Source organism: Scyliorhinus canicula, chromosome 5 (genome assembly GCF_902713615.1).
Source record: "Scyliorhinus canicula chromosome 5, sScyCan1.1, whole genome shotgun sequence".
Lineage (NCBI taxonomy): Eukaryota > Metazoa > Chordata > Chondrichthyes > Carcharhiniformes > Scyliorhinidae > Scyliorhinus > Scyliorhinus canicula.
Genome location: NC_052150.1, coordinates 169,459,422 through 169,484,489, shown reverse-complemented (window position 1 = coordinate 169,484,489; position 25,068 = coordinate 169,459,422).

The window sequence follows — 25,068 nt, the reverse complement described above, 5'->3', positions numbered from 1 at the left end:
GGGGTTTACCATTATGGGCACCACAGGCCATCAGGATGTCCGCGGGCGTAAGTGCGCTACTGGCGAAATGGAGGATCCCGCCACCGGAGAATCCCGCCCAGAGCCTTGGCTCTAGAAATGGGTGAACCAATGTGATCTCGAGAATTAGGATATTCTGGGAACACTTCAAGAAAAGGGCAAAATTCGGGAAATGTAGCCAACGCCATTAACTCACTGACACAGTTTAGAAAACAGCGCACCATTGAAGGTGGCCATTTTGAAGGTGATGTAAGCAGCGTGATGACATGTATGTGCTGTGGACATGGCCAGTATAGAAAACATTGTCCTGCAAAAGGAAAATCATGCTCTCAATGCGGTAAACTAAATCATTTTGCCTCCCAATGTCATTCTGCATCAGCGAAACCAGTGAAAGACTAAAAAATCGGTTAACCTATTTAAGAAAGTCCAGAGTGTAAATAACAAAGGTGATGAAGAAAATTTATTTACTTCTAATTCAGAATGATTGAACTGCAAAATGCTTTCATGGTTGATGGATTACAAGGGTAAATAAATTGGACACTAACGCAAAGAAAATACTTCAACTAACAGTTCTAAACAAAGATTGGACTGTTACACTGAATGTTAATTGTTCAGATGTTGCATTTAAGCTTGATACAGGTGTGAATGCAAACTTGATAACAGATGCAGATCTGAAACTAGTAAATAAGTTTCCAAAGATTAAAAAGTCCAATTGTCGTCTGACAGACTACACTGGAAACGCAATTGCAACAAGAGGTTCCTGCTGTCTCACAGTTAAGAACTGTGACGTCTGCATACCATTAGAGTTTGAAATAGTTGACTCCACTAAATCATCAATTGGCGTGGGTGCATGCATACAATTACATTTGGTGCAAAGAATCCAAACATATCAGCTGTCCCAGTGCAAATAAACAGTTGCATCGAGTGAAATTATCACTACCCCATGGTTAAAATTTGGGATGGACTTATTCTATTTTAGAGGAAATGATTACTTACTCAATTATCCTGAAGTCATAAAGTTGTCAGTTTCAAAAATAGATGTTAGTACAACATCTATCCTGAGTATAATAAACACAAAGAACGCACTTATAGGCACATATTCACACCTGCTGGACGCCACAAGAAACCCAGAAGTTTTGTCACTGCGTGGAGCTCAACATTTTTCAAAGTAATCCTCGGAGGTGGGGTACATTGGGCAGGCCAGCTTTTAGTTTGGGATTTAAGGGTTTATTTCATTGAAATCCAGTATTATGCTCTGAGAGCATTATAGTTTTAATTCTCAGTTTTCTATTCCAAATTCTCCAGATTTCTAGAAAACCATGCTATTGACTTGCTGTCACCAATCAAAGAGATAATGCGAAAGCTGTTGCTTAGCAGCTGTTAACAATAGGTTTGACACAGGCCTATCGATATCCAAGCACTTTTGTATTTCTCTTACCCTGAGATTCAAGGCAGTAGATATGAAGAGGTAAATAAATCTCATTAAACAGGTCACTAAAGTGTTAGATGTATTCATGCTGTATAGTATTAGCATATGAAGGCTTAATGTCTTTATATAAAATCCTTTTTGTCTACTCACTTAATGGGGACATCAATTGCAGAGCACAGCTTCACTCCACAGATATATTGCCAGTTTAACTCCAGTTTTCCTGATTGTCTGAGTAAATTATTTTAACAGACACAGTTTAATCCCTTGATTCGATTTCTGACTGGATGGAATCGTTTCCTCTCCTACATCACAACACCTACAACAATTCATCTTATTTCTTCATTCACATTTAACATGGCTCCACTCTACACTTCTCCTTCCAGTCTGATGTCCCCATAGAACATAGAACAGTACAGCACAGAACAGGCCCTCCGGCCCTCAATGTTGTGCCGAGCAATGATCACCCTACTCAAACCCACGTATCCACCCTATACCCATAGCCCCCCCTACCTTTTAGGACACTACGGGCAATTTAGCATGGCCAATCCACCTAGCCCGCACATCTTTGGACTGTGGGAGGAAACCGGAGCACCCGGAGGAAACCCACGCACACACGGGGAGGACGTGCAGACTCCGCACAGACAGTGACCCAGCCGGGAATCGAACCTGGGACCCTGGAGCTGTGAAGCATTTGTGCTAACCACCATGCTACTGTGCTGCCCATGATTCCTTCATATTTCTACTTTATCTTTGCCTTGATTCAGATATTAAGTCAGTCTCACAGCTAGGATTGAAGCTTTGAACAGCTTCAGTTCCTTATAGAATTGTCTGATACTCTCTCCCTCGATGGGGACATTGAAGGCAAAAGTGGAATAATATATAGGAGCAGTATTAGGCCATTTGGCCCATCAAGTCTGCTCTGCCATTCAATCATGGCTGATCTCTTCCTGGCCTAAACTCCACTGTCCTGCCTGTTCTCCATAACCCTTCAACCCATTACCAATTAAAAATCTGTCTGACTCCTCCTTAAATTTATTCACTGTCCCAACATTCACCGCACTCTACAGTAGCAAATTCCACAGATTCACAACTCTTTGGTAGAAGTAGTTTCTCCCCAACTCAATTTTAAATTTGCTATCTCTTATCCTAAGACTATGACCTCTCATTCGAGAATGCCCCACAAGAGGAAGCATCCATTCCACGTCTACTTTATCCATGGTTTTCTCGGCACCATGCACATTGTTTTGTTAAAGTTTCGATATCCGTGTCTATTCTAGTCCACCATACATAGCTCTGGCCCAACATCTTCATTTTGGAGACTCCTGTGGAGGTCTAGCAGGATTGCTTCTTGGTCTCGCTCGGGGACGGCCACCCGGGAGCCCCACAGCAGGATGTCATCCACTACACTGAGTTCAGCCAGGTGGAAGCATCCGGCTGAACACGATGCTGGGCCCTGTACAGTATTCTGTGGTGGACCCTGGCCAAGAATGGATTGGTTTGCATCCATGCCTTTACCTGGGCCGCTGTAACTGGCAAGGAGTTCATAAAATGTAAGGCTGCAATTACCTTGGGAGTCGGCCGAGAGCATCTGGATGCAGAATCTTTGTCCCCGGATGATGTTCGAACATGTATCATACGCTGCCAGGAGCAGAGCCCAACTCTTATTACAGATGGACTCCATGGGGAATTTGCCCTATCCTCCTTGAACAAACCCAATTGGAGCTTTTAGAACATAGAACGATACAGCGCAGTACAGGCCCTTCGGCCCACGATGTTGCACCGACATGGGAAGTCAAAAACTAAAGGCCATCTAACCTACACTATGCCATTATCATCCATATGCTTATCCAATAAACTTTTAAATGCCCTCAATGTTGGCGAGTTCACTACTGTTGCAGGTAGGGCATTCCACGGCCTCGCCACTCTTGCATAAAAAACCTACCTCTGACATCTGTCCTATATCTATTACCCCTCAATTTAAGGCTATGTCCCCTCGTGCTAGCCACCTCCATCCGCGGGAGAAGGCTCTCACTGTCCACCCTATCTAACCCTCTGATCATTTTGTATGCCTCCATTAAGTCACCTCTTAACCTTCTTCTCTCTAAAGAAAACAACCTCAAGTCCATCAGCCTTTCCTCATAAGATTTTCCCTCCATACCAGGCAACATCCTGGTAAATCTCCTCTGCACCCGTTCCAAAGCTTCCACGTCCTTCCTATAATGAGGCGACCAGAACTGTACGCAATACTCCAAATGCAGCCGTACCAGCGTTTTGTGCAGCTGCAACATGACCTCATGGCTCCGGAACTCAATCCCTCTACCAATAAAGGCCAACACACCATAGGCCTTCTTCACAACCCTATCAACCTGGGTGGCAACTTTCAGGGATCTATGTACATGGACACCGAGATCCCTCTGCTCATCCACACTGCTAAGAATTTTACCATTAGCCAAATATTCCGCATTCCTGTTATTCTTTCCAAAGTGAATCACCTCACACTTCTCTACATTAAACTCCATTTGCCATCTCTCAGCCCAGCTCTGCAGCTTATCTATGTCCCTCTGTAACCTGCAACATCCTTCCACACTGTCTACAACTCCACCGACTTTAGTGTCGTCTGCAAATTTACTCACCCAACCTTCTGTGCCCTCCTCTAGGTCATTTATAAAAATGACAAACAGCAACGGCCCCAGAACAGATCCTTGTGGTACGCCACTCGTAACTGAACTCCATTCTGAACATTTGCCATCAACCACCACCCTCTGTCTTCTTTCAACTAGCCAATTTCTGATCCACATCTCTAAATCACCCTCAATCCCCAGCCTCCGTATTTTCTGCAATAGACGATCGTGGGGAACATTATCAAACGCTTTACTGAAATCCATATACACCACATCAACTGCTTTACCCTCATCTACCTGTTCAGTCACCTTCTCAAAGAACTCGATAAGGTTTGTGAGGCATGACCTACCCTTCACAAAACCATGCTGACTATCCCTAATCATATTATTCCTATCTAGATGATTATAAATCGTATTTCTTATAATCCTCTCCAAGACTTTACCCACAACAGACGTGAGGCTCACCGGCCTATAGTTACCAGGGTTATTTCTACTCCCCTTCTTGAACAAAGAGACCACATTTGCTATCCTCCAGTCCTCTGGCACTATTCTTGTCGCCAATGATGACATAAAAATCAAAGCCAAAGGCTCAGCAATCTCTTCCCTGGCTTCCCAGAGAATCCTAGGATAAATCCCATCAGGCCCCAGGGATTTATCTATTTTCACCTTGTCCAGAATTGCCAACACTTCTTCCCTACGCACCTCAATGCCATCTATTCTAATAGCCTGGGTCTCAGCATTCTCCTCCACAACATTATCTTTTTCCTGAGTGAATACTGACGAAAAGTATTCATTTAGTATCTCGCTTATCTCCTCAGCCTCCACACACAACTTCCCACCACTGTCCTTGACTGGCCCTACTCTTACCCTAGTCATTCTTTTATTCCTGACATACCTATAGAAAGCTTTTGGGTTTTCCTTGATCCTACCTGCCAAAGACTTCTCATGTCCCCTCCTTTCCCGTCTTAGCTCTCTCTTTAGATCCTTCCTCGCTTCCTTGTAACTATCAAGCGCCCCAACTGAAACTTCACGCCTCATCTTCACATAGGCCTCCTTCTTCCTCTTAACAAGAGATTCCATTTCTTTGGTAAACTTATCTGATCAGTATAAGTCATGAATGCGTGCCCATAGACATACTGGTGGGACTGCTTCACTCCAAAGACCAACGTCAAACCTTCTTTTTTGATTTGTGTGTAGATCGACTCTGCTGCTGCTCGGGTCGGTGAAGTAAATGCTATGGGCTGTTTTTTTCCGTCATCCATTCGGTAAGCCAGAACAGCACCCGATGACATAGGGTGAGGCATCACAGGTTAACAGCAAAGGCTTGGGCGGATCAAAATGAGTCAGCAGATGCGAAGTTAATAGCCACTGTTTCACTTCGTCAAAAGCCATCTTTGCAGGGGTCCCAAAACCATTGGTGGCCCTTCTTTAGTAACAGGTGCAGTGGGGCCAACACTGTTGACAAATTTGGAATGAACTTGACATTATGGGCAGCACGGTAGCATAGTGGTTGGCACAATTGCTTCACAGCTCCAGGGTCCCAGGTTCGATTCCCGGCTTAGGTCAATGTCTGTGCGGAGTCTGCAAGTTCTCCCCATCCAGAGCATCCTCTGGATGCTCCCGTTTCCTCCCACAGTCCAAAGATGTGCAGATTAGATGGATTGGCCATGATAAATTCCCCTTAGTCCTAAATTGACTTTAGTGTTGGGTGGGGTTACTGGGTTATGGGGATAGGGTGGGGGTGTGTGCTTGGGTAGGGTGCTCTTTCCAAGAGCCAGTGCAGACACGATGGGCCGAATGGCCTACTTCTGCACTGTAAATTCTATGATAATTCTTTATGAGGCCCAAGAAGGAGCAGAGTTCTGTCGGATGCTTTGTCACGGGGGTCTGCCGGATTGCTCGTACATTGTCGTCTACTGGGTGCAAACCTTTCCTGTCCACCCTGTAACCTAAATTGACCAATTCTTTCACGCAAAATAGAGACATTTAATGCCACAGGTGGACCCTGACTGCCTCAAAGTGATGTAGCATGCCCTTTAGGTTCTTCATGTGTTCCTGATTGGATGAACTGGTGATCAACACGTCGTCCAGGTAAACTGCGACCTGTGGCAATCCTCGGAGAATATTCATTACCCGCTGCAAAATGGCACATGTGGAAGAAACTCCGAAAGGCAACCTGGTATACTCATGCAAACCCCTGTGTGTGTTGATGGTCATTTCCGTGAAGCAGGGTCCAAAATGATCCCCCCCTCATTCTCCAAAACTCCAATTAATAAAATCCTAACCGACTTAGTGTCTGCTCATATGACAGACCCGCCATTCCAGGAATCAGACTGGTAAATCTTTGCTGTACTCCCTCCATAGCAAGAATATCATTCCTCAGATAAGGACACCAAAAATGCACACAATACTCCAGGTGTGGTCTCGCCAATGCCTTATACAATTGCAGTAAAATATCTCTCTTCCTATACTCAAATCCTCTCACTGTGAAGGCCAACATGCAATTTGTCTTCTTTACTGCCTGCTGCACCTGCGCGCTTACTTTCAGCAACTGTTACATTCGGATACCTAGGTCTCGCTGAGTATCCACCTCTCTCAACTTGCACCCATTTATATAACAATCTGCCTTCATATTTTTGCTACCGAAGCGGATAACCTCACATTTATCCACATTTTACAGTATCTGCCATGCAGGTGCCCACTCATTCAGCCTGTCCAAATCCCGCTGAAGCATCTCTGCATCCTTCTCACAGCTCATCCTCCAACCCAACTTTATACGATCGGCAAATTTGAAGCTAATACATTTAGTTCCCGTGGCCAAATCATTAATATGTAATGTGAACAGTTGGAGTCCTAACACAGATCCCTGCCGTACCCCACTAGTTACTGCCTGCTAATTAGATAAAGACCCATTTATTCCAACTTTTGCTTCCTGTCTGCTAACCATCTTTCTATCCATCTCAAGACACTACCCATAATCCCATGCGCTTTAACTTTACACATTAATCTGCTATGTGAGACCTTGTCGAAAGGCACCTGAAAGTCTAAATAAACCACATCCACCGGTTTTCCCTGGTCAACTCTACGAGTTACATGTTCAAAGAATTCTAGTAGATTTGTCACGCATGGTATTCCTTTGCAAATGCATGCCAACTTTGACTACACCACTGCTTTCCAAATGCTGTGTTATGAAATCCTTGATAATGGACTCCAGCAACTTCTCTACTAGTCAGAATACAGGAGGGAGATAGAGAACCTAGTGGAGTGGAGTAATGACAACAATCCATCCCTCAATGCCAGTAAAACTAAAGAGATGGTCATTGACTTACTAACTTTTACAGAGACATCATAGAACACATCCTATTTGGCTGCATCACAGCCTGGTATAGCAACTGCTCGAGCCCAAGGCCACAAGAAACTTCAGAGTCGTGAACACAGCCCAGTCCATCACATGAACCTGCCTCCTATCCATTGACTCTATCTACACCTCCCGCTGCCTGGGGAAAACAGGCAGCATAATCAAAGACCCCTCCCACCCGGCTTACTCACTCTTCCAACTTCTTCCATCGGGCCGGAGATACAAAAGTCTGAGAACACGCACAAACAGATTTTAAAACAGCTTCTTCCCCGCTGTTACCAGACAAACGGCCCTCTTATGGACTGACCTGATTAATACTTTGCTTCTGTGTGCTTCACCCGATGCCAGTGTCTATGTATTTACATTGTGTACCTTGTGTTGCCCTACTATGTACTTTCCTTTCATTTTCTTTTCTTTTCATGTACTAAATGATCTGTTTGAGCTACTCGCAGAAAAATACTTTTCACTGTATCTAGGTATATGTGACAATATACAAATCCAATCCAATTCATACTACCACCGTTAGTCTCACTGGTCTATAGTTCCCTGTTTTCTCATTACTTCCCTTTTTGAATAGCAGCGTTACATTTGCTACCCTCCAATCTGTTGGAACCATTCCAGAGTCCAAAGAATTTTGGAAAATGACCACCAATGGATCTATTGGGCGCGATTCTCCGCAAATGCGGAGAGTTGTGAAGGCTGCCATGAAACAGGCCGTGTTTCACGGCAGCCTCCGCGCCCCCTTCCGGGACCCGATTCTCCCCCCGGGCGGGGCTAGCAGCGGGGCCCCGTGAACCACAGCATCGCAGGCTTAGCGAACTTCGCTAAGCCCGCGCGCCAAGGGTAACGGCGGCTGACACGCACGATGACGTCAGCCGCGCATGCGCGGATTGGACGGCTCCAACCCGCGCATGCGCGGATGACGTCATCACGCATATGCGTGAAACCCGCGCATGCGCGGGCCGTTATGCCTCTCAGCCGCCCCGCGGACTGATCCAGCGGGGCAGCGGAGGAACAAAGAGTGCGCGGGGTTCGGACCCGCTGCCCGCAATCGGCGCCCACCGATCGCGGGCCCATGCCACACTTGGCACGGCCGTGGTGCGGCCGTGCCAATCGGTGCCATGGTTCTCGAGAACGGCACTTTGCGGCCGTTTTCACGAACTGTGAGAGGTGTGTTGGAGTTCGTGAAAACGGCCGTAAAGGCCTGGGAACTCGGCCCATCGGATAGGGGAGAATCGCTGTTCGCCGTAAAAAAACGGCGACCAGCGATTCGTGTCGTGGGGCGGCCGTGGGGGGGGGGGGTGGGGGGAGAATAGCGGGAGGTCAGGAAAAATGTCGGGAAGGCCCTCCCGCTATTCTCCGACCCGTCGTGGGGGGCGGAGAATCACGCCCAATTCTAGGGTCACTTTCTTAAGTACATTGGGGACGATTATCTGGAGATTTGTCCGCCTTAAATCCCATTCATTTCCCCCAAACCATTTCTGTGCTGATTTAATTTCCTTCAGCTCCTCACTAAAACTTGTATTTCTCAGAACGTCCGGTACATTATTTGTGTCTTCCTTTGTGAAGACAGAAATAAAGTATGCATTTAGTTCCTCAACCATTTCTTTGTTCCCTGCTGTGGATTCCCCCGTTTCTGACTGTAAGGGGCCTACATTAGTTTTTATCAAACTTTTTCTCTTTACATACCTATAGATACTCTGACAGTCAGTTTTTCTGTTCCCCACTAGTTTACGTTCAAATTGTATTTTCCCCTTCTTAATCAATCCCTTGGCCCGCCTTTGCTGAATTTTAAGCTGTTCCCAATCCTCAGGTCTATTGCTTTTTCTTGCTAATTTGTATGGCACTTCTTTGAATCTAATACTGGGCTGGATTCTCCAATAACGGGGCTATGTTCGACGCCAACTGAAAAACGCTGGCATTTTACTCTTGACTTTCCTTAAGAAAGACCTGAGCGATTCTCTTACCTGCACAGGGCTAGCAGGGCCCCGCACCTCCGGCACCAAAAATGTAAGCCCCCCCCCGAGATCGTGCACGCCTGCAGATCCGTGATGCCCAATCGCTCCCCTGGTCATCCACGAGGCCCACACCCCCAGTGAACGATGCCCCCGCCCCCCACCAGGGCGGCCTGAGTCCGCAGCCGCCAACCGATGTTTCTGACGGCCTATATGTGGTCACAACCACGCTGTCGGGAACTCAGGCGGTTACGTGCCGAGAATCGCGGTGGGGGGGGGGCCTCTGTCAATGGTAGTTCACGTGCGAGAGACACTGGTCCCATATTTCCGGTTTGATGACCATCTCCGCCCCCGCGTTGAACGTGATTTCGGCGCGGAGGCTCAGAGAATCCAGCCCACTATCTCTAATTTTCCTTGTAAGCTATGGTTTGGCCATAGTTGCCTTTTTACTCATGGGCCAAGAAGGAATAAACAACTTTTGGAGTTCACTGTCCACTGTCCTCCCTTTCAGTAATGTTTCCCAGTCCGTCAGAGCCAGCTCATGCCTTCAGAGTTACCTTTATTGAGGTTCTGGACCCTGGTCTCAGAATCAACTACCTCACTATTCATCTTGATAATGAATGCTACCATATTATGGTCACTCATCCCCAAGGGTTTTCTCACAACCAGATTGCCAACTAATCCTTTCTCATTGCACAACACCCAGTCCAAGATGGTCTGTTCCCTTGTTGCTTCCTCAACGTAATGGTCCAGAAAAGCATCCCGTCTACACTCCTGATATTTTCCTCAATTGTACTGTGACCAATTTGAGTCACCCAATCTGTATGCAGATTAAAGTCACTCATAATCACTTTTGTTCCTTTATCACATGCATCTCTGATTTCCTGTCTAATGCTATTCCCAACATTACCACTGCAGTTTGGTCGTCTGTATATCAACCCTTATGAATGTTTTTTGCTCCTTGATGTTTCTGAACTCAACCCAGATGGATTCCGTTTCATCTGTAATAATATTTTTCCTCAACATTACTGCTAGATTGGGATTGCAGCAGGTGGTGAGGGAACCAACAAGAGGGAAAAATCTATCAGGCAGGATTCTCTGACCCCGGACTGGGTCGGAGAATCGCCGGGGTGGGGGAGGCCTCCACCGTGGCCTGGCCCTCGATTGGGGCCTACTGATCGGCGGGCCAGCTTCTCCTGGTGGGGGCCTATTTTCCTCCGCACAGGGCCCCTGTAGCTGTCCGCCATATTGCGACGGGGCTGGCACGGAGAAGGCAATTAGCGCGCATGCGTGAATTCACACTGGCTGTAGCGTGCATGCGCAGACCCGCAGTGCCCGTTTGGCGCCAGTATGGAGCTGCGTGACTCGCTCCAGTGCCATGCTGGCTCCCTGTAGGGCGCAGGATCGCTGCTCCTAGGGGCCTGTTGACACCGTCGTAAAATGCGACGGCGTTTACGTCGGTGTCAACACATAGCCTCAGGGACAGAGAATCCCGCCCATTTTACATCATCCTCACCAATCTGCCTGCCACTGATGCATCTGTCCATGTCAGAATTGGCAGAAGTGACCACTGCGCAATCCTTGCGGATCAAAGTCCAGCCTTCCCATTGAGGATACCCTCCATGGTATTGTGTGGCACTACCACTGTGCTAAATGAGGGAGGCTTTGATCATATCTAGAAACTACAGACTAGGCATCCATGAGGCGCTGTGAGCCATCAGCAACAGCAGAATTGTACTCAACCACAATCTGTAACCTCATGGCCTGGCATATCCCCACTACACCATTTCCACCAAACCAGGGGGCCAACCTGGTTCAGTGAAGAGTGCAGGAGGACATGCCAAGAGCAGCATCAACAGACAGACCGGAAAATGAGGTATTAACCTGGTGAAGCTCCAATACAGCACTACTTGGTTGTGTACGTGGGCTGGTTTAGCTCAGTGGGCGAGAGCTGATTTGTGATGCAGAACAAGGCCAGCAGCACAGGTTCAATTCCCCTACCAGCTTACCCTATCAGGCGCCATAATGTGGCGACTAGGGGCTTTTCACAGTAACTTCGTACTTGTGACAATAAAAGGTTATTATTAGTATTACTTGCATGCCAAACCACTTTGACAGAAAGTAATAGACAGAGAACAAAGAACAAAGAAAAGTACAGCCCAGGAACATGCCCTTTGGCCCTCCAAGCCTGTACCAATCACGATGCCCTAACTAAAGAAAACAGCGTTGTGCCCTTACTCGGTTCGTATCCCTCTATTTCCTCATTTCCTCCCTATTCATGTATCCATCCAGATGCCTCTTAAATGTTGCGAATGTGCCTGCTTCCGCCACATCCACTGGCATGTTCCAGGCACCCACCACTCTCTACATGGAAAGCTTACCTTGCACATCTCCCTTCAACTTTCCCCCTCTCACCTTGAACCTGTACCCCCTTGTAATTGACACTTCCACCCTTGGAAAAAGCCTCTGACTATCCACCTGTCTATGCCTCTCATAATTCCTTTATCAGGTCTCCCCTCAGCCTCCATCTTTCCAGTGAAAACAATCCTAGTTTATTCAAACTCTCCTCATAGCCAACACCCTCGAGACCAGGCAACATCCTGGTGAAACTCCTTTGCACTGTCTCCAAAGCTTCCACATCTTTCTGATAATGTGGTGACCAGAACTGCACAAAATACTCCAAAGGTGGCCTAATCAAGGTTTTATATAGCTGCAACATGATTTCCCAACTCTTGTATTCAGTGCCCCAGCTGATTAATGCAATTGTGCCATATGCCTTATTAACCACCTTGGCCACCTGTGTTGCCACCTTTAGGGGACTGTGGACCTGCATATCCAGATCCCTCTGTATGTTAATGTTCCTAAGGGTTCTGCCATTTATAGTATAGTTCATACCTAGATTTGATCCTCCAAAATGCAACACCTCGCAATTGTCTGGATTAAACTCCATCTGCCATTTCTGTGCCCAAGTCTCCAATCTATCTATATCCTGTTGTATCCTCTGACAATCCTCGGGACCATCAGCAACTCCACCAATCTTCATGTCATCCGCAAACTTACAAATCAAACCATCCACATTTTCCTCCAGATGATTTATATATACTGCAAACAACAGAGGTCCCAGCACTGATCCCTGCGAAACACCACTAGCTACAGATCTCCATTTTGAAAAACTACCTTCCACCATTATTCTCTGACTTCTGTAACCAAGCCAGTTCTGTATCCATCTAGCCAGCCCACCATGAACCCCATGTGATTTTACCTTTTGTACCAGTCTGCCTTGTGTGACCTTGTCAAACGCCTTACTAAAGTCCATATAAACTACTTCCATAACCCGCCCTCATCAAATTTTTTTGTCACCACTTCAAAAACTCAATCTAGTTGGTGAGACATGACCTTCACTATACAAAACCATGCTGCCTGTCACTAACTAGTCCATTTTCCTCCAAATGTGAATACATCCTGTCCTTCAGTACCTTTTTGAAAAGCTTCCGCACCATTGATGTCAGGCTCACCAGCCTACAATTTGCTGGATTGTCCCTGCTTCCTTTCTTAAACAAGGGAATAACATTGGCTATTCTCCAGTCCTCTGGAACCTCACCTGTGGTCAAAGAGGATTTGAAGATATCTGTTAAGGCCCCTGCTATTTCTCCCCTTGCCTCCCACGGTAACATGGGATAGATGCCACCCAGCCCCGGGGACTTGTCTACCTTCATGCAATTTAGGCTACTCAACATTTCCTCCTTTGATATATTGACGTTCTCAAGAGAGTTCACAAACCTATCCCTGACCTCAACATCCGTCATGTCCTTCTTTCTGGTGAATACTAATACAAAGTACTCATTAAGGATTTCACCCACTTCCTGTGGTTCCACGTATAACTTCCCTTCATTGCCCTTAAGTGGGCCTACTCTTTCTCCTGCTACCCTCTTGCTCCTAGTAGATGCATAAAAAACATTGGGATTCTGCTTCACCATTCATGGCCCCTTTTAACCCTCCTAATTCCATGTTTAAGTTCCTTCCTACTTTCACTGTACTCCTCAAAGGCTTTGTCAGTTTTTAGATGCTTAGACCTATTGTATGCTTCCTTTTTCCTTTTGACTAAGCTTACAATTTCCCTTGTCATCCATGGTTCCATAATCCTGCCATTTCTATCCTTCATTTTTGTGGGGGCATGCCTGTCCTGCACTTCAATAAACTGGTCTTTAAAAGATGTGTATTTACCCTCAAATAGCCCCTCCCAATCCACATTCTCCAGTTCCTGTCTAAGTTGGATTTAATTGGTACTCGCCCAATTAAGCACCCTCACCAGTGGGCCACTCTAGTCCTTATCCATGACTACACAAAATCTTATGGAATTAAGGTCGCTAAGCCCAAAATGCTCCCCCACTAAAACATCAGTCACCTGGCCTGGCTCAATCCCCAATACCAAGTCTAGTATGGCCCCCTCCCTGGTTGTATTGTTATCATACTGTATCAAAAACCCTGCTGGGCACACCTAACAAATTGCTCTCCATCCGCACCCCTGGCTGTAATGGATTCCCAGTCAATAAGGGGGATGTTAAATTGTCCATCACAACTACCCTGCTTTTTTCACATATTTTCAAAATCTGACTACACAACTGCTCCTCTGTCTCCTGCAGGCTGCTGGGAGGTCTAAAGTACACTCCAATTGTTGTGATTTCACCCTTCTTATTCCTGAGCTCCACCCATAATGCCTCACTACAAGACCACTCCAATGTGTCCTCCCTCAACACAGCCCTGATCTGCTCCCTAATCAGCATGCAACTCCCCCACCTCTTTTGTTTCCCCTTCTGTCCCGTCGAAAACAACGATATCCCAGAATGTTAAGCTGCCAATCCTGTCCCTCCTTTAACCATGTGTCCGTAATTGCAATTACATCATAGTTCTATGCAGTAATCCAGGCTCTCAGTTCATCAATCTTACCTGTTATACTTCTTGCATTGAAGCAAATGCACTCCAAACCTTCAGTCCCGCTGAGCTCTGCGGGTTCCCTCCGCCTGCTCTTACTCGGCGCTATATTTATCTCAGTCTCACTTTTTTCCCACTCTTTACATTTACTGGCCTGCTGTTCCCACCTTCCTGCCACACTAGTTTAAACCCTCCTGAACAGCATTAGCAAACCTCCCGCCCAGGATATTGGTGGCCCTGCAGTTCAGGTGCAAGCCGTCTTAGGTCCCACCTTCCCCAGAAGACAACCCAGTGATCCATATATCTAATGCCTTTCCGCCTACACCAGCTCTTTAGCCACGTGTTCAATTTTACTATCTACCTGTTCCAAGCCTCACTCGCACGTGGCGTAGGGAGTAAACCCGAGAGTAAACCCTAGAGGCCCTGCTTTTTAGCTCCTGACCTAACTCCCTGAATTGTCCTTGCAGGACCTCTTCCCTCTTCCTGCCTATATCATTAGTACCAATGTTGACAATGACATCTGTCTGTTTACCCTCCCTTTTCAGGATGCATTGTTGCCATTGAGAAACATTCAGGACCCTGGCATCAGGTAGGCACCACACCATCCAAAGCTAAGCAATTCCACAACCAGTAGATCAGATCTAAGCTCTGCAGTCCTGCCGCACTCATTTTGTGAATTGCAATGGGCAATCAAACAACTCACTGGTGGAAGAGGCTCTAAACATTTCTCCATACTCAATGATGGAAAAGACCAGCACAATCTTCAGGAAGAAGTGCCAAGTGGATAATCCAAGTCGACCTCCTCCAGAGGTCCCCAGCATCATAGATTCCAATAATCAACCAATTCAATTCACTCCACAGGATATCAAGAAACAGCTGAAGACACTGGATACTTCTATGGGCTCTGACAATATTCTATCAATAGTGCTGAAGACTTGAACTCCAGAACTTGCTATACCCTAACCAAGCTGTTCTAGTACAGCTACAACACTGGCATTTACCCGGAAATGTAGAAAGTTCACCCAGTTATGTCCTGTCCACATAATACAGTGCAAATCCAATCCGGCCAATGACTGTCCTATCAGTCGACTGATCAATCATCAGCAAAATGATGGAAGGAATTAACAACAGTGCTCTAAAGCAGCACTTACTTAGCAATAGCCTGCTCACTGACACTCAGTTTTGGTTCCACCAGGTTCACTGAACTCCTGACCTCATTACAACCTTGGTTCAAACATGGACAAAGACCTGGGGCTGGATTCACCGATTCTGGGGCTACGTCCCCACACACCCACAGTGCCCACAGTCCTGAATAATGTCCCTCCTGTCCATGGATCGGACCACCCCTGACTGTGGTGGCACTGGACTGAGTCCGCAGCCGCCACGCTGACTTCCCGGCAGATGAGACCAGGAGAGACCCTCGCCGTCAGGAACTCGGCCGGTCGGGGGCGGAGCATCTGGGGCGGGCCTCAGGCAATGTCCTGAGGCCATCAATACGTGGGGTACTCTTAGAATATGTTGCTTTGGAAGGGGCGGAGCATTGCGAAAGCGGCGCCACTCCCAATTCTGTCGTAAACTTGGATTCTCCGGCTGTTTTACAAACGCAATTTCAGCGTCGATGACCGAAGAATCCAGCCTCTGAACTTCAGACGTGAGGTGAGAGTCACTGCCGTTGACATCAAGGCCGCATTTGACTGAGTATGGCATTGAGGAGCCCTAGCTAAACTGGAGTCAACAGGAATAAAGAGAGAATTCTCCACTGATTGGAGTCATACCTGGCACAAAGGATGGTGGTTGTGGTGGTTGGAGGTCAATCATCCTCAGCTCCAGTTCCTCTGGGTGGTGTCCTAAACCCAACCATCTTCAGCTACTTCATCAATGACTTCCCTCCCATCAAAAGGTCAGATGTGGGGATGTTTGCAGATGATTGCACAATGTTCAGCACCAAATACCACTCCTCAGACGCTGAAGCAGTCCGTGTCCAAATGCAGCAAGAGCTGGACAATATCCAAGCTTGGGCTGGCAAATAGCAAGTAACATTCATGCCACACAAGTGCCAGGCAATGACCATTTACAAACTGAGAGCTCCTTGACATTCAATGGTAATACTATCACTGAATCTCCCATCATCAATATCCGGGGGATTTCCATTGACCAGAAAGTGTACTGGACTAGTCATCAACATACTGTGGCTGCAAGAGCAGGTCAGAGGCTAGGAATCCAACTGTGAAAAATCACCTCCTGACTCCACCATCTGCAAGGCACAAGTCAGCAGCGTGATGGAATACTCTCCACTTGCCTGGATGAGTGCAACTCCAACAACACTCATGAAGCTCGACGCCATCCAGAACAAAGCAGCCCGCTTGATTGGCATTCCTTCCACTAACATTCAAACCCTCCACCACCGACGAGCAGTGGCAGCAGTGTGTACCATCTACAAGATGTACTGCAGGAACTCACCAAAGTTCCTCAGGCATCATTTTTCAAACCCATAACCACTACCATCTAGAAGGACAAGGCAACAGACACATGGGAACACCTCTCCCTGGATGTTCCCCTCCAAGTCACTCACCATCTTGACTTGGAAATATATTGCTGTTCCTTCCCTGTTGCTGGGTCAAAATTCTAGAACACCCTCCCCAACAAAACTGAGGGTGTTCCTACATCACAGGGTCTGCAGCAGTTCAATATGGCAGCTCTCCATCATCTTTTCAAGGGCACTTAAGGATGGGCAATAAATGCTAGCCAAGCCAGCGAAGCCCTCATCCTGTAAACAATTTTTTATTATCGAGTAAATACTTGCCGCAAATAAACTGCAATGATTTTGAGAATAAACTTGGGCAGTATACCTCAGGAGAATAGACAATCCCCACAGCCCCTGTCTGGGCTCTGACCACACAAAGAAAAAGGCACATTATAGTTTATAACTCCCAGTCTTCCCAAACTCTCCAGATTTCTAGAAAGCTGAACTGTTGACTTTCCGTTGCTGATCATCGAGATATTGTGAAAGCTGTTGCTTAGCAACTGTTATCTATATCTGAGCTGCAGTGAGGTAAGTTCTGCCAAGGACAGAAAAAAGAGGACAACGTCTCCAACCAAGTAACTGCAATGGATGAAACTGAGCAAATCAGCAACAGTTGGTCTCTCTGGCCTAGAGACAATGTAACAAGAGAATCCAGACCCTCAGGAAGGCAGGGAAAGTGAATGCACATTTTCAGGCACTAAGCCCCACCAACTCTGACTTTCTCAGCATTCTCGAGCATAACACTCCTCAGGTCAACACATCTTGCAGCTCCACTCATTCCTTTCTCTTTTCCTCTCGCTCTCTCTTTCTTCCTCTTTAGGTGCCTCCTAAGATCCCTGTCTGCTCAGCCTCACAGTCAGCCTCAGCCTATTGCCCTCTCACACCAGCAGACCCATGGGCAGGGTGCCCTGCAGTCAGCATCTCAGTGAAGCAGTCTGGGAACGGTGTCTTGCAGTCAGCATTGCAATGAGGAAAAATGGGTGACCACCAGGCAGTCCAAGAGAAACAGGCAGGTTGTGCAGGAGTACCCTGGGGTCCCACTCCAAAATCAGTTTTCCATTTTTGAAGATGGTGGTTCCTCAAGGGAGAGCAGTTAGAGCCAAGATTCTGGCTCCACAAGTGCCTGACTGTAAAGGAGGAGAGGAAGAAGGAAGGAATAGTGATAATGATAGGGGATTTATTCGTTAGGTGAACAGACAGGTGTTTCTGCGGCTGGAGACATGAATCCAGGATGGTGTGTTGCCTCCCTGGGGACGGAGACAGGGATGTCAATGAATGGCTGCTGGGCATCCTAAAAGGGGAGGGTGATAGGTCAGGGGTCAACATAGGTAGAATGAAGGATGAGGCCTTGCATCAAGAATTCAGGGAGTTAGGCAGCAGATTAAAAAGTAGGACCTCAAATGTTGTAATCTTTGGATTACACCCGGTGCCACATGCCAGCGAGTACAGAAATAGGAAAATAGGCCAGATGTATGCGTGGCTCAAGAGTTCATGCAGGCAGAAGGGTTTTACATTCCTGGATCTCTGCGACCATTTCTGGGGAAAGTGGGACATATACATGCAGAATGGTCAGCACCTGAACCAAAATGGGACGAACATCCTTGCTGGTATATTAGCTAGTGCCATTGGGAGGAGTTTAAACTAGTTCGGCAGGGAGAGGGGAAAACACAGCGTTAGTACAATAGGGACACAGCATTTAGAGTAAAGGAACCACAGCATTTATAGTAAAGGAACCAAGACAGAGGGAGTTCAGCCATGTTGAATTTCAAGGGAGTAAGGTGAGGCTGGATGGCTTTTAATTTGATGGCAGGAGCAGTATAAGTAAGACTGATGAGTTAAGGATGTGTATTGACACATGGAATTGTGATATTGTTGCCATCACAAAGATCTGGTTGAGGGAGAAGCAGGGCTGGCAACTTAACATTAGGGGTGTAGGATCTTCAGGTGAGACGAGGGAGGATATAAAAGAGGAGGTGTGGTTGCATTATTAATTCAGGAGTCAGTTACTGCAGTAAGGAGGGACAATATCTTGGAAGGGTCTTCAAATGAGGCTTTGTGGGGTGAGTTTAGGAATAAAAAGGGACAATCATATTGCTGGGAACATATTATAGGCGTCCAAATAGTGAGCAGGCAATAGAGGAGCAGATATGTAGACAATTCACTGAGGTATGTAAAAATTATTATAATAGGGTAGGTATATTCGGGGATTTGAACTTCCCCAACATTAATTAGGATAATCATAGTGTAAAGGTTTAAAGCGGGTGGATTTCTTGAAATATATTCAGGCGAGCCAGTGTATGTAGAAAGCCGAATAAGGGATGGCGCAGTGCTGGATCTAATTCTGGAGAATGAAGCCGGACAGGTGCTCGAGGTGGCAGGGGGGGAGCATTTTAGTGATAGCAACCACAACACAGTATGATTTAAGTTTGTTATAGAAAAGTAATAAGATCATTTTTAAAAAGCAGCTTTGGATTGGGGGAAGGCAGATTTTATTAGAATAAGGCAGGATCTGGCCACAGTAGACAGGGGACAGTTTCTTGTGGGAAAAACTACAGCGGGGCAGTGAGGGGGAGGGGCATTCAAAAAGGAAATGGGGAGAGTGCAGGTCCAACATTTTCCCTTCAGGGTGAAATGTAGGAACAACAAGCCCAGAGAGCCCTAAATGTAGAGAAATATTCAGGACTGGATAATAAAGAAAAAAGGGGCTTTTAGCAAGGACAAAGGGAGCAAATCAGCAGAGGCATTGGTGGAGTATAGAAAGTTCAGGGGGAATTTAAGAAAGCAATAAGGAGACCAAAGAGCTGGTATGAAACAGCACTTGTGGTAGGATTAGAGACAGAATCCCAAGATATTCTCCAAGTATATTAAGGGGAAGAGGAAAACCAAGGAAATGTAGGGCCCATTCGGAACCAAGGGGGCAATCTCTGCGCGTATCGGAGGACATTGGTTGGGTGTTAAACAAGTACTTTACATCTGTCTTCACGTGGGAAGAGGAGGGTGCAGGGACAGAATTTATGGAGGAAATTCTTGAACAGTTTGACATAGGAAGTGAGAAGGTATTGGAGGTTCAGGCCGGCTTAAAAGTGGACAATTCCCCAGGTCCAGATGAGTTACAGAAGGAAATTACAGGGGCTCTGACCCAAATTTTTAATTTCTCTCTGGCCACAGGGCAGGTGCCAGAGGATTGGAGGACAGCGAATGTGTTTCCACTTTTCAAGAAGGGAGATAGAAATAAACCAGGGAATTACAGACCAGAGAGTCTCTCATCAGTGGTAGGGAAACAATTGGAGAAAATCTGAAGAGGAGAATTAATCCCCAGATGGAGAGGTAAGGTTTGATCAGGGATAGTTATCAATACTTTCTCAAAGGGAAGTCACGCCTACCGAATTTGATTGAATTTTTCGAGAAGATGACCAGGTGTGATGTTGAGGGTAGTGCAGTTTATGTAGTTTCTATTGATTTCAGCAAAGCCTTTGACAAGGTCCCACATGGGAGACTGATAAAGAAGATAAAAACACATGGGATCTAGGGTAACTTGGCAACTGGATTCAAAACCGGCTTAGTTGTAAGGAGACAGAAGGTGTTCACAGAAGGCTGTTTGTGACAGGAGCCTGGTGTCCAGTGGCGTACCACAGGGATCAGTGCTTGGTCCCTTATTGTTCGTGATATATATAAATGAGAATGTGGGGAAGGATGTTAAGAAGGTTTGGGGATGGCATGAACATTAGTAGGGTGGTTAATAGTGAAGACAAAGATCTTAGCAGGCAGAAAGATACAGGCGGCTTGGTCAGATGGATAAATCAGTGGCAGATGGAATTTAACCCTGAAAGGTATGTGGTGATGCACTTTGGAAAGAGTAACAAGAAAAGGGAGTACTCAATGAATGACAGGACACGAGGAAGCTGAGAGGTACAGAATGATTTGGGGGTGCTTGTCCACAGATCCCTGAAAGCAGAAGGGCAGGTTAATAGAATATTTAAGGTGGCTTATGTGACACTTGTCTTTATCAGTTGTGGCATAGATTGTAAGAACAGGGAGGTTATATTGGAGCTGTACACAACTTTGGTAAGGCCACTGCTGGAGTACTGTGTTCAGTTCTAGCCACCTCACTACAGGAAGGATGTGATTGCACTGGAGAGGCTGCAGAGGAGATTCATCAGGATGTTGCCTGGGATGGAGCATTTGAACTATGAAGAGAGGCTGGATATGTTCAGGCTGTTTCCTTTAGAGCAGACAAGGCTGAAGCGGGGGGGGGGGGGGGGGGGGGGGGGTACTGACTGAAGTGCATAAGATTATGAGGGGTATGGACAGGATGATAAGGAAGCAGCTGTTCCCCTTAGTAGAAGGATCAATAACAAGGGGGCATCATTTTAAAATGAGGGGCAGGAGGCTTAGAGGGGATTTGAGGAAAAGGTTTTTCACCCAGAGCAGTGGTGGGAGTGTGGAATGCACTCCCTGAGAGGGTAGTAGAGGTGGGAAACCTCACAACCTTTAAAACGTGTGTGGATGAGCGCTTGAAATGTAATAACATTCAAGGCTATGGGCCAAGTGCTGGAAAGTGGGATTCATCTAGATTTAGTGTAGTTTTGTTGGTGCAGACATGATTAACCAAAGGGCCTCATCTGTACCTTATGACTCTATGACCACCACCTGGAAGATCCCTCTCACCTTCCTGACTAGAAAATATATCGCCGTTCCTTCACTGTCGCTGGGTCAAAATTCAGGAATTTCCTCCCAAACAGCACAGTGGGTGAACCTACACCATATGGACTGCACCACCACCACCTTCTCAAGGTCAGTTAGTGATGGACAATAAATGCTGGCACAGCCAATGATATCCACATGCCAAAAGTTAATGAAAAAGTACAATGGTCCGCACTCACCCTCCACAAATCTCATCCTTCCCTCCTTTCTGCTTTCAACCCTTGCAGGCGTAGAAAGCATCACTACCTTGGTGAGAGACTGGGCTGTGGGGGGAGGTGAGGGAAGTGGTAGCCTCCAATGACAGGCATCTTTTTTTTATAAATGGTTTCATTGGGTTTTTGAACAAGGTATAATTACCGTTATGTACACAGAATAAGAAACATATATCTATATATATACACATATTTAGAAGAGAAGGGCACACCCCAACATAGAATACAATAAAATATGAAATAGACTAACTGCTGGGGTACTGTGCACCAGCTCGACAGCGGCAGCTCTGTGCATCTGGCCGAATTATTTATGCCATGTAAGTACGCGACTGTTTGCGGGGGGTGGGGTGGGGGGAAGGGGGGGGGGGCAGGGGTGGCGGGGACTGGGGGGGGCAAATATACATTTGGGTGCCGGGGGAGATAACCACAGTGTGCGACACCTGGCCGGGTCGCGTGCCGCTGTCGCCCGCCTCTCCCGGACGGTTCTCGCCGCCGTCCCCCGCTCGCCTCCGCCCCCCGCTCGCCTCCGCTGCTCCTCCCGTCCTCCATCCCCAACCTCCTCGTTCCCCGCTCCTGGAGATGTCATGCACATTTTGGCACCCCGTGCCTTCCTTCCGGCTCCCGTTTCCCTGCCGCCCACCCCATCCCGCTGGTTCTCCTCTCCTGTCCCCCCTCCCTCCACGGTTCGCCCCTCCCTCCTCAAGTTCAGCTGTCTGCCCCCCCGTGGTTCGCCTTTTTTTCTTCAGGTTTAGCCCTGATTCTTGGCTACCTGGCTATTCTTCCTCTTGGTCGTTGGCCACGAACAGGTCCCGGAACAGTCGGGTGAATGGCTCCCACGTTCTGTGGAAGCCGTCGTCCGACCCTCGGATGGAGAATTTGATTTTCTCCATTTGGAGAGATTCCGAGAGGTCGGACAGCCAGTCTGCAGCTCTGGGCAGTGCTGCTGACCGCCAGCCAAACAGGATTCTACGGCGGGTGATTAGGGAGGCAAAGGCAAGGGCGTCCGCCCTCCTTCCCAGGAATAGATCTGGCTGGTCCGAGACCCCGAAGACCACCACTTTCGGGCATGGCTCCACCCTCACTCCCACCACTTTGGACATTGCCTCGAAGAAGGCTGTCCAGTACTCCACCAGTCTGGGGCAAGACCAGAACATGTGGGCGTGGTTGGCCGGGCCTACTTGGCACCGTTCACATCCATTCTCGACCTCCGGGAAGAATCTACTCATACGGGTTCTTGTTAGGTGGGCTCTATGTACCACCTTTAGCTGCGTCAGGCTGAGCCTTGCGCACGTGGAGGTGGAGTTGACCCTATGCAGTGCTTCGCTCCAGAGTCCCCATCCTATCTCAATCCCCAGGTCCTCCTCCCATTTCTTTCTTGTTGCATCCAGTACGGTGTCGACCCTTTCTGTCAGTCGGTCGTACATGTCACTACAGTTCCCTTTCTCTAGGATACTTGCGTCCAGTAGGTCTTCCAGTAGTATCTGTCGTAGCGGTTGTGGGTACGTCCTTGTCTCCTTTCGTAAGAAGCTTTTGAGCTGCAGATACCGTAGCTCGTTCCCCCTGGCTAGCCAAAATGTCCCTGTCAGTTCATCCAGTGTTGCGAATGACAGGCATCTTTGGCCAGTAGTAATACCTGCCCAGCTGGTCCATGGGAAGGAGGTCTTGTCCCAGTGGACTGCAGAAGTCAAGAGTGACTTACCGTGAGAACCTGTGCTTCCTAAGGCGCTGGTGTTCATACTTGTCGGGACGGTTGTTGTTCTGCCTCTAGACCTGGTGGCTAACCTCCTTCCAGCTCTGTTGGTGTCCATCCCCGGGCCCGGGGGGGGGGGGGGTGGGGGGGCAGCTGAAGGTGAGTGAAGTGCAGGCAGGTGAAATCTGCTGTCAAATAATGTTATGGGCCAGGGTTTAGAAAACTCCAAAGTATATCGTGGAGTTCACCTGACCTACAACTGTTTATTGATTTTGGTTATGATGAGCACAAGAGTCTGTCTTTCAGTGTTATTCAACAGAGTTCTTAGGCGCTTTTAATCAAAAAACAAGCTTTATTCTACGAATTTAGTTAACATTTGTATAAATACACACAGTAATAATTTTATCAACTACAAACAAAAGGACGCCACACAGCTACAGTAATCTATGCACAACTCTCAATGAATTGAGATTTGCTAGTGCTCTTCGGGGGGGTTTAAACTAATTCAGCAGGGGGATGGGAACCTAAATTGTAGTCCCAGTGTACAGGATGTTGAGAGTAGTGAGGTCAGGGATAGGGTTAAAAGTTCGAAAGAGGGCACCGGCAAGCAGGACGCTGGTTTGAAGTGTGTCTACTTCAACGCCAGGAGCATCCGGAATAAGGTGGGTGAGCTTGCAGCATGGGTTGGTACCTGGGATCTCGATGTTGTGGCGATTTCGGAGACATGGGTAGAGCAGGGACAGGAATGGTTGTTGCAGGTTCCAGGATTTAGATGTTTCTGTAAGAACAGAGAAGATGGTAAAAGAGGGGGGGGTGTGGCATTGTTAATCAAGGAAAGTATTACGGCGGTAGAAAGGACGCTTGAGGACTCGTCTACTGAGGCAGTATGGGCCGAGGTTAGGAACAGTAGAGGAGAGGTCACCCTGTTGGGAGTTGTCTATAGACCTCCGAATAGTCCCAGAGATGTCGAGGAAAGGATTGCAAAGATGATTCTTGACAGGAGCGAGAGTAACAGGGTAGTTGTTATGGGGGACTTTAACTTTCCAAATATTGACTGGAAATACTATAGTTCGAGTACTATAGATGGGTCAGTTTTTGTGCAGTGTGTGCAGGAGGGTTTTCTGACACAGTATGTAGACAGACCAACAAGGGGCGAGGCCACATTGGATTTGGTACTGGGTAATGAACCCGGCCAGGTGTTAGATTTAGATGTAGGTGAGCACTTTGGTGATAGTGATCACAACTCGGTTATGTTTACTTTAGCAATGGGCAGGGATAGGTATATACCGCAAGGCAAGAATTATAGCTGGGGGAAAGGCAATTATGATGCTATTCGGCAAGATTTAGGAGGTATAGGATGGGGAAGGAAACTGCAGGGGATGGGTACAATCGAAATGTGGACCTTTTTCAAGGAACAGCTACTGCGTGTCCTTGATAAGTATGTACCTGTCAGGCAGGGAGGAAGTTGTCGAGCAAGGGAGCCGTGGTTTACTAAGGAAGTTGAAGCACTTGTCAAGAGGAAGAAGAAGGCTTATGTTAGGATGAGACATGAAGGCTCAGTTCGGGCACTTGAGAGTTACAAGTTAGCCAGGAAGGACCTAAAGGGAGAGTTAAGAAGAGCGAGG